The sequence below is a fragment of the Physeter macrocephalus genome, chromosome 16 (assembly GCF_002837175.3).
Source record: "Physeter macrocephalus isolate SW-GA chromosome 16, ASM283717v5, whole genome shotgun sequence".
In the NCBI taxonomy this organism is placed as follows: Eukaryota; Metazoa; Chordata; class Mammalia; order Artiodactyla; family Physeteridae; genus Physeter; species Physeter macrocephalus.
Genome location: NC_041229.1, coordinates 29717361 through 29728822, shown reverse-complemented (window position 1 = coordinate 29728822; position 11462 = coordinate 29717361). Strand labels below are relative to the sequence as shown.

The following is an 11462-nucleotide window of genomic DNA, read 5'->3' as shown; positions in this document are numbered from 1 at the left end:
CTTCTTTCTCTATTTCCTTTAGGTGTAAGGTTAGATTTTTTATTTGAGATTTTTCTTTTTTCTTGAGGTAGGCTTGTATAACTATAAAATTCCTTCTTAGAACTGCTTTTGCCACATCGCATAGGTTTTGGATCTCGTGTTTTCATTGTCATTTGGTTCTAGGTATTGTTTCATTTCCTCTTTGATTTCTTCAGTGATCTCTTGGTTATTTAGTAACGTATTGTTTAGCCTCCATGTGTTTGTGTTTTTTACGTTTTTTTTTTTCCTGTAATTGATTTCTAATCTCATAGCGTTGTGGTCAGAAAAGATGCTTGATATGATTTCAATTTTCTTATATTTACCAAGGCTTGATTTGTGACCCAAGATGTGATCTATCCCGGAAAATGTTCTGTGCACACTTTAGAAGAAAGTGTAATCTGCTGTTTTTGGATGGAATGTCCTATAAATATCCATTAAATATATCTGGTCTATTGTGTCATTTAAGCTTCTCTTTCCCTATTAATTTTCTGTATGGATGATCTGTCCTTTGGCATAAGTGAGGTTTTAAAGTCCCCCACTATTATTGTGTTACTGTCGATTTCCTCTTTTATAGCTGTTAGCAGTTGCCTTATGTATTGAGGTGCTACTATGTAGGGTGCATATATATTTATAATTGTTATATCTTCTTCTTGGATTGATCCCTTGATCATTATGTAGTGTCCTTCCTTGTCTCTTGTAACATTCTTTATTTTAAAGTCTATTTTATCTGACATGAGTATTGTTACTCCTGCTTTCTTTTGATTTCCATTTGCATGGAATATATTTTTCCATCCCTTAACTTTCAGTCTGTATGTGTCCCTGTGTCTGAAGTGGGTCTCTTGTAGACAGCATATATATGGGTCTTGTTTTTGTATCCATTCAGCAAGCTTGCGTCATTTGGTTGGAACATTTAATCCATTCACGTTACAGGTAGTTATCAATATGTATGTTCCTATTACCATTTTCTTAATTGTTATTGGTCTGTGTTTGTAGGTCCTTTTCATCTCCTGTGTTTCCCACTTAGAGAAGTTCCTTTAGCATTTGTTGTAGAGCTGGTTTGGTGGTGCTGAATTCTCTTAGCTTTTACTGGTCTGTAAAACTTTTGATTTCTCCATCAAACTGAATGAGATCCTTGCTAGATAGAGTAATCTTTTTTTTTTTAACATCTTTATTGGAGTATAATTGCTTTACAATGGTGTGTTAGTTTCTGCTCTACAACAAAGTGAATCAGTTATACATATACATATGTTCCCATATCTCTTCCCTCTTGCATCTCTCTCCCTCCCACCCTCCTTATCCCACCTCTCTAGGTGGTCACAAACCACCTAGCTGATCTCCCTGTGCCACGCAGCTGCTTCCCACTAGCTATCCACCCTACGTTTGGTAGTATATATATGTCCATGCCACTCTCTCACTTTGTCACAACTTACCCTTCCCCCTCCCCCCCTGCCACTCTCTCACTTCGTCACAGCTTACCCTTCCCCCTCCCCATGTCCTCAAGTCCATGCTCTAGTAGGTCTGTGTTTTATTCCTGTCCTACCACTAATCTCTTCATGACATTTTTTTTTCTTAGATTCCATATATATGTGTTAGCATACGGTATTTGTTTTTCTCCTTCTGACTTACTTCACTCTGTATGTCAGACTCCAGGTCTATCCACCTCATTACAAATAACTCAGTTTCCTTTCTTTTTATGGCTGAGTAATATTCCATTGTATATATGTGCCACATCTTCTTTATCCATTCATCTGTTGATGGACACTTAGGTTGCTTCCATGTCCTGGCTATTGTAAACAGAGCTGCAATGAACATTTTGGTACATGACTCTTTTTGAATTATGGTTTTCTCAGGGTATATGCCCAGTAGTGGGATTGCTGTGTCGTATGGTAGTTCTATTTGTAGCTTTTTAAAGAACCTCCATACTGTTCTCCATAGTAGCTGTATCAATTTACATTCCCTAGGTAGAGTAATCTTGGTTGTAGGTTCTTCCCTTTTATTACTTTAAGTATATCATGCCACTCCCTTCTGGCTTGTACAGTTTCTGCTGAGAAATCAGCTGTTAACATTATGGGAGTTTCCCTTGTATGTTATTTGTCATTTTTTCCCTTGCTGGTTTCAATAATTTTTCTGTGTCTTTAGTTTTTACCAATTTGATTACTATATCTTAGCATTTTTCTCCTTGGGTTTATCCTGTCTGGGACTCTCTGCACTTCCTGGGCTTGGATGGTTATTTCCTTTCCCACGTTAGGGAAGTTTTTGACTATAATCTCTTCAAATATTCTCCAGTCCTTTTTCTCTGTCTTCTGGGACCCCTATAATGAGAATATTGTTGCGTTTAATGTTGTCCCAGAGGTATCTTAGACTGTTTTCATTTCTTTTCATTCTTTGTTCTTTATTCTGTTCCACAGCAGTGAATTCCATCATTCTGTCTTCCAGGTCACCTATCCATTCTTCTGCCTCAGTTATTCTGCTATTGATTCCTTCTAGTGTAGTTTTCATTTCAGTTATTGCATTGTTCATCTCTGTTTGTTTGTTCTTTAATTCTTCTAGGTCTTTTTTAAACATTTCTTGCATTTTCTCGATCTTTGCCTCCATTCTTTTTCCGAGGTCCTAGATCATCTTCACTATCATTATTCTGAATTATTTTTCTGGAAGGTTGCCTATCTCCACTTCATGTAGTTGTTTTCCTGAGGTTTTATCTTGTTCCTTCATCTGGTACATATCCCTCTGTCTTTTCATCTTGTTTACCTTTCTGTGAATGTAGGTTTTGTTCCACAGGCTACAGGATTGTAGTTCTTCTTGCTTCTGCTGTCTGCCCTCTGGATGAGGCCATCTAAGAGGCTTGTTCAAGCTTCCTGATGGGAGGGACTGGTGGTGGGTTGAGCTGGCTATTGCTATGGTAGGCAGAGATCAGTAAAAGTTTAATCCACTTGTCTGCTGATGGGTGGGGCTGGGTCCCTTCCCTGTTGGTTGTTTGGCCTGAGACGACCCAACACTCTAGTCTACCCAGGCTCTTTGATGGGTCTAATGCGGACTCTGGGAGGGCTCACGCCAAGGCGTACTTCCCAGAACTTCTGCTGCCAGTGTCCTTGTCCTCATGGTAAGACTGAGCCACCCCATAACTTTGCAGGAGACCCTCCAACATTAGCACGTAGGTCTGGTTCAGTCTCTATAGGGTCTCTGTTCCTTTCCCCTGGGTACTGATGTGCACACTACTTTGTGTGTGCCCTCTAAGAGTGGAGTCTCTGTTTCCCTCAGTCTTGTCGAAGTCCTGCAATCAAATCCTGCTAGCTTTCAAAGTTTGATTCTCTAGGAATTCCTCCTCTCATTGCAGATTCCCACGTTGGGAAGTCTGACGTGGGGCTCAGAACCTTCACACCAGTGGGTGGACTTCTGTGGTGTAAGTGCTCTCCAGTTTGTAAGCCACCCACCCAGCAGTTATGGGATTTGATTTTATTGTGATTGTGCCCGTCCTACCATCTCCTTGTGGCTTTTCCTTTGTCTTTGGATGTGGGGTATTTTTTTTGTGAGTTCCATATCTTCCTGTGGATGATTGTTCAGCATTTCAGTATTTGCTTGTTGAATGAAATTGTAAATGAACGAATGAACAAAAGTGAGGGAGCAGTGTGCATGTGTGTGCATGTGTGTGTGCGTGTGTGTGTGGTGAGTGGTATTGATTCAAGCTTCACATATACGTAACATTTTTTCCTGAAAAGTTTAAAATGAGCATTAAGTAGCAGTGCAGATCCTGCTGGGTTTGGAAAGCCTTGGAGTCAGAACGCCTCTTCAGCATATTCTTGTGCATTTTCCCTGCTCAGGGCATCGCTGGAGAAGAGAAGCAGAAGAGACTGACCACTGATACTCTACCATCTTTGACTCATGACTCCATTAGTAAATTGGGAAGAGACCAAACACTTGGCGTATCCCTTCCTTCCTACCATGTGGGAATGCTGGGAGACTTGCTGTCACATAGTGTCAAGGTGATCCAGAAAGACTCACTGAACTGAGGAGATGTCTGTAAATTAATTTTTGCTTCTTAAAGAATAGCCCTAAGCACACCACATAATTTATACTATTTGATGTGACTCTGTTAATTCCCTGAGATATTTACTATTTCCTCTTCAATTCCATTATCTTCCCAGGCACTGAAGTCTAATTTACATATTAATAGTTTTACCTAATCACTGGCTTAAAGAAACTTTGGAGTATGTGTCCTGTGTTCCAATCTCCTGAAACTTCCAGGGCTTCTCTGCTTACCCCACACTCTTACAGGTCTCAGACTAAATACTTCACAGTTGGCAAGATGCTTTTATAAATTTTCCTGATTATAAATTTACATACCACATTCAAATATGCAAAGAAAGTACAGCTTCTATACTTTTCATAATTCATCTAATCATCTTAAGAAGCCCTTCCTTATTAGGTAGCAGGTGCAAAAGGATACTAAATTTAGTCCAATTCAGTAAATTCAGTTGCTAATTTAAATAGCATCTGATGTATAATTCAGCCTCTTTTGGATAAACCTGTTTTTATGCTTCCTCATTTTCTGCTTATATCCAATATGGATCTGGGAATATGGAGAAGGGAGTTAGGGGACCATGTGGAGACAGGGAAGAGGATCAGTCCCAGAGCTAAGTGCCTAGGTCCTTGGAGCATCTCCTTAGCTCCTCTAGATACAGGCAATGCTGTGTTTCCTGTGGTCAGTGGTGCCCTGCTGGCATCTGATGGTTAAGTCTGTAATTCATGAATTTGGGAGATTTTCTTTCTTGGTTGAGTCAGATCCTAGAAGAGTCAGAGCCTAAGGATTCAGTCCCCAACCTTGGTCCTGGATTGGGCTGAGTATCTCCTGTGTATCTTGCTGTAGCTCTCACCTTGGGACCACTTGTCCCCAGTGTAGTCACCTTTCTTTACACCTTCACCAGCCAGCATCATCAACTACTCTCCAAGTCTGCCCCAGAGCATGCAGAAATTCTGGAACCCCTTCTACATCACATAGGATTTAAAGATTTTCTAATTATATCAGACTTCTGTTGCATTCTGCTTTGCCTACTTAACAAAATTTGAGTTCTCAAATTTCTTCTCTTGCCATCCTCTAGTTACTCCTTTGGTGAACTTATTTAATACCATGGCTTTAAATATCAACTATAAACTAATGGCTCCCAAATATGTATCTATATCCCAGACCTTTCTCTGGATTCTAGATTTGAATAACCAACTGCCTACTCAACAACTCCACATGGGTGTCTAATAGGACTTTTAAACTTATATGTCTAAAATGGAACTATTTCTCTTCCCCCCAAACTTACTCCTTTCTCAATCTTCCTCAACTCAGTAAGTAGCACCTTCACTCTTTCAGATACTCAGCATAATATGTTAGCATTATCCATGATTTTCTCACACTCCACATCCAATCCATTGGGAAATTCTCTGGCTCTCCCTTTAAACTACATCCACGCTATCACACCAAATAGAATAAAATACCAAAAATAAAATTAACCAGGGAGGTGAAAGACCTATACTCTGAAAACTATAGAACATTGATTAAGGAATTTGAAAATGATACAATGAAATGAAAAGATATACCATTTTTTTGGATTAGAAGAATTAACATTGTTAAAAATTCCATTCTACCCAAAGCAATCTACAGATTTAATGCAATCCTTATCAAATTATGCATGACATTTTTCACAAAACTAGAACAACTAATACTAAAATTTATGTAAAGCCACGAAAGATCCTAAATTGCTAAAGCAATCCTGAGAAAAAAGAATGAAGCTGGAGGTATCACACTCCCTCTCTTTGATACTACAAAATGACAGTAATCAAAATAGCATGGTATTGGTATGAAAACAAACACATAGAACAGAATAGAGAGCCCAGAAATGAACCCACAGTTATATGAGCAATTAATCTACAACAAAGGACACAAGAATATACAGAAAAGGAAAAGCAGTCTGTTCAATAAGTGCTGCTGTGAAAACTGGACAGATACATGTAAAATAATGTGATTAAAACATTTTCTCATATGATATTCAAAAATACACTCAAAATGGATTAAAGACCTAAGTGTAAGACCTGAAATCATAAAACTCCTAGAAAAGAACACTCTGACATAAATTGTAGTAATATTTTCTTGGATAAGGCCCCTGAGGCAAAATGAATAAAAGCAAAAGTAAACAAATAGGGCCGAATTAAACTTAAAAGCTTTTGCACAGCAAAGGAAACCATTGACAAAATGAAAAGACAAGCTACCAAATGGGAGAAGGTATTTGCAAATGATATGACTGGTAAGGGGTTAATATCCAAAATACTTTATGTATTTTACTTTATTGTTTATCAACTCATACAACTCAATATCAAAAACAAACAAACAAACTGATTAAAAAGTGGGCAGAAGATCTGAATAGACATTTTTCTACAGAAGACATACAGATGGCCAACAGTCACATGAAAGGATGTTCAACACTGTTAATCCTCAGAGAAATGCAAGTCAAAACACAATGAGATATCACCTCACACCTGTCACAATGGCTATTATCAAAAAGAATACAAGAGAGACCTTCAAGATGGCAGACGAGTAAGATGTGGAGATCACCTTTTCCCCACAAATACAACAGAAATACATCTACATGTGGAACAACTCCTAGAGAATACCTACTGAATGTTGGGAGAAGACCTCAGACTTCCCTAAAGGCAAGAAACTCCCCAAGTACCTGGGTAGGGCAAAAGAAAAAAGAAAAAAACAGAGACAAAAGAATAGGAATGGGACCTGCACCTCTGGGAGAGAGCTGTGAAGGTGGAAAAGTTTCCACACACTAGAAAGCCCCTTCACTGGTGGAGACAGGGGGTGGCTGGGGGGAAGCTTCAGAGACACGGAGAAGAGTGTAGCAATAGGGGTGCACAGGGCAAAGCAGAGAGATTCCCACACAGAGGATTGGTGCCAAGCAGCACTCACCATCCTAAGAGGCTTGTCTTCTCACCCACCGGGATGGGTGGGGGCTGTGAGCTGAGGCTCTGGCTTCAGATTTCAGATCCCAGGGAGAGAAGTGTGGTTGGCTGCATGAACACACCCTGAAGAGGGCTAGTGCACCACAGCTAGCCAGGAGGGAGTCTGGGATAAAGTCTGGAAATGCCTAAGAGGCAAGAGACCATTCTTTCTAGGTGCGTAAGGAAAGGGGATTCAGAGCACAAACTAAACCAGCTCCAGAGTAGGGCAGGAGCCATGGCTATCAGTGCGGACACCAGAGACGGACATGAAACATTAAGGCTACAGCTGCAGCCACCAAAAAGCCTGTGTGCAAGCACAGGTTAGTATCTACACCTCCCTTCCCAGGAGCCTGTGCAGCCTACCACTGCCAGGGCCCCGTGATCCAGGGACAACTTCTCTGGGAGAACACACAGCATGCCTCAGGTTGTTGCAACGTCATGCTGGCCTCTGTCATTGCAGGCTTGCCCTGCATTCCATACCCCTCCCTCCCCCCGGCCTGAGTGAGCCAGAACTCCCTAATCACCTGCTCCTTTAACCCTGTCTTGTCTGATTGAAGAACAGATGCCCCCAGGCGACCTACATGCAGAGGCGGGGCAAATGCAAAGCTAAACCCCAAGAGGTGTGCCAACGAAGAAGAGAAAGGTAAATTTCTCCCAGGGGCCCCAGAAGCAGTGGATTAAACCTCCACAATTAACTTGATGTACCCTGCATCTGTGGAATACCTGAATAGACAACGAATCATCCCAAAATTGAGGCAGTGGACTTTGGAGCAATGATATGTATATTTTTTCATTTTTCTCTTTTTGTGAGTGTGTATGTGTATGCTTCTTTCTGTGATTTTGTCTGTATAGCTTTGCTTTTATCATTTATCCTAGGGTTCTGTCTGTCCATTTGTTTTTTGGGTTTTTTGTTTTTTTTTTGGTGTGGGTGTGTGTTTTTTTGGGTTTTTTTAGTATACTTTTTAGATCTTTTTATTGTTGGTGGATTTGCTGTTTTGGTTTGGTTGCTCTCTTCTTTCTTTCTTTTGTTTTCTTTTTTAATTACCTTTTAATTGTTTTAGTTTTTAATAATTATTTTTATTTTTTATTTTAATAACTTTATTTTTTTTTTAATTTTTTCTTTCTTTCTCTTTCTTCCTGTTCTTCTGAGCCAAGGGGCTGACAGGGTCTTGGTGCTCTAGCCAGGTGTCAGGCCTCTGCCTCTGAGGGGGTAGAGCCGAGTTCAGGACATTGGTCTACCAGAGACTTCCTGGCACCCCATAATATCAAACAGCAAAAGTTCTTCCAGAGATCTCCATCTCAACGATAAGACCCGGCTCCACTCAAAGACCAGCAAGCTACAGTGCTGGACAGGCTATGCAAAAAACTAACAAGTCAAAACACAACACGACCCATTAGCAGAAAGGCTTCCTAAAATCATAATAAGGTCATAGAAACCCCAAAACACACCACTGGAGGTGGACCTGCCCACCAGAAGGACAAGATCCAGCCTGATCAACCAGTACACAGGCAAGAGTCCCCTCCAACAGGAAGCCTACACAACCCACTGAACCAACCTTAGCCACGGGGGGAAGACACCAAAAGCAACGGGAGCTACGAACCTGCATCCTGCAAAAAGGAGACCCCAAACACAGCAAGTAAAGCAAAATGAGAAGACAGAGAAACAAAGCAGATGAAGGAGCAAGGTAAAAACCCACCAAAGAAAACAAATGAAGAGGAAATAGGCAGTCTACCTAAAAATAATTCAGAGTAATGATGGTAAAGATGATCCAAAATCTTGGAACTACAATGGAGGAAATACAAGAAATGTTTAACAAAGAACTAGAAGAACTCAAGAGCAAACAAACAATGATGAACAACACAATAAATGAAATTAAAAATTCTCTAGAAGGAATCAATAGCAGAACAACTGAGACAGAATAACGGATAATTGACCTGGAAGATAAAATAGTGGAAATAACTACCACAGAGCAGAATAAAGAAAAAGAATGAAAAGAATTGAGGACAGTCTCAGAGACTTCTGGGACAACATTAAATGCAACAACATTCGAATTATAGGGGTCCCAGAAGAAGAAGAGAAAAAGAAAGGGACTGAGAAAATATTTGAAGAGATTATAGTTGAAAACATCCCTAATATGGGAAAGGAAATAGTCAATGAAGTCCAAGAAGCGCAGAGAGTGCCATACAGGATAAATCCAAGGAGAAATATGCCAAAACATATATTAATCAAACTATCAAAAATTAAATACAAAGAAAACATATTAAAAGCAGCAAGGGAAAAACAACAAATAACATACAAGGGAATCCCTGTAAGGTTAACAGCTGATTTTTCAGCAGAAACTCTGCAATCCAGAAGAGAGTGTCGAGACATATTTAAAGTGATGAAAAGGAAAAAACTACAACCAAGATTACTCTTCCCAGAAAATACCTCATTCAGATTTGACAGAGAAATTAAAACCTTTACAGACAAGCAAAAGTTAAGAGAATTCAGCACCACCAAACAAGCTTTACTACAAATGCTAAAGGAAGTTCTCTAGGCTGGAAACACAAGAGAAGAAGACCTACAATAACTCACCCAAAACAATTAAGAAAATGGTAATAGGAACATACACATTGATAATTACCTTAAATATAAGTGGATTAAATGCTCCCACCAAAGACGTAGACTGGCTGAATGGATACACAAACAAGACCCTTATATATGCTATCTACAAGAGACCCACTTCAGACCTAGGGACACATACACACTGAAAGTGAGGGGATGGAAAAAGATATTCCATGCAAATGGAAATCAAAAGACAGCTGCAGTAGCAATTCTGATAAAAGACAAAATAGACTTTTAAAAAAAGACTATTACAAGAGACAAAGAAGAACACTACATAATGATCAAGGGATCAATCCAAGGAGAATATAACAATTGTAAATATTTATGCACCCAACAGAGGAGCACCTCAATACATAAGGCAAATGCTAACAGCCTTCAAAGGGGAAATCGACAATAACACAATCACAGTAGGGGACTTTAACACCCCACTTTCACCAATGGACAAATCATCCAAAATGAAAATAAATAAGGAACCACAAGCTTTAAATGATACCTTAAACAAGATGGACTTAATTGATATTTATAGGACATTCCATCCAAAAACAGCACAATGCACTTTCTCCTCAAGTGCTCATGGAACATTCTCCAGGATAGATCATATCTTGGGTCACAAATCAAGCCTTGCTAAAATTAAAATCGTATCAAGTATTTTTCCTACCACAACGCTATGAGACTAGATATCAATTACAGGAAAAACTCTGTAAAAAATACAAACACATGGAGGCTAAGCAATACACTACTAATAACCAAGAGATCACTAAAGAAATCAAAGAGGAAATCAAAAAATGCCTAGACACAACTGACAATGAAAACACGATGACCCAAAACCTATGGGATGAAGCAAAAGCAGTTCTAAGAGGGAAGTTTATAGCAACAAAATCCTACCTCAAGAAACAAGAAACATCTCAAATAAACAACCGAACCTTACACCTAAAGCAATTAGAGAAAGAAGAACCAAAAAACCGCAAAGTTAGCAGGAGGAAAGAAATCATAAAGATCAGATCAGAAATAAATGAAAAAGAAATGAAGGAAACAATAGCAAAGGTCAATTCTTCTTGGAGAAGATAAACAAAATTGATAAACCCTTAGCCAGACTAATGAAGAAAAAAAGGAGAAGACTCAAGTCAATAGATTCAGAAATGAAAAAGGAGAAGTAACAAGAGACACTGCAGAAATACAAAGGATCATGAGAGATTACTACAAGCAACTATATTCCAATAAAATAGACAACCTGGAAGAAATGGACAAATTCTTAGAAAAGCACAACGCTTCGAGACTGAGACAGGAAGAAATAGAATATATAAACAGACTAATCACAACTACTGAAATTGAGACTGTGATTAAAAATCTTCCAAGAAACAAAAGTCCAGCACCAGAAGGCTTCACAGGAGAATTCTATCAAACATTTAGAGAAGAGCTAACACCCATCCTTCTCAAACTCTTCTAAAATATATCATAGGGGGGAACACTCCCAAACTCATTGTACAAGGCCAAAATCACCCTGATACCAAAACCGGACAAAGATGTCACAAAGAAAGAAAACTACAGGCCAATATCACTGATGAACATAGATGCAAAAATCCTCAACAAAATACTAGCAAGCAGAATCCAACAGCACATTAAAAGGATCATACACCATGATCAGGTGGCGTTTATCCCAGGATTGCAAGGATTCTTCAATATATGCAAATCAAGCAATGTGATGCACCATATTAATAAACTGAAGGAGAAAAACCATATGATCGTCTCAATAGATGCAGAAAAAGCTTTGGACAAAATTCAACAACAATTTATGATGAAAACCCTCCAGAAAGTAGGCATAGAGGGAACTTACCTCAACATAATAAAGGCC

General features: G+C 39.2%; 1 pseudogene; it reads right to left on the bottom strand.

Annotated features, from left to right (window-relative positions):
- Window positions 1-4947, bottom strand: part of LOC129391370 (NADH-ubiquinone oxidoreductase chain 5-like) — a 118553-nt pseudogene extending 113606 nt beyond the window's left edge.
- Window positions 4948-11462: the final 6515 nt, after the last annotated feature.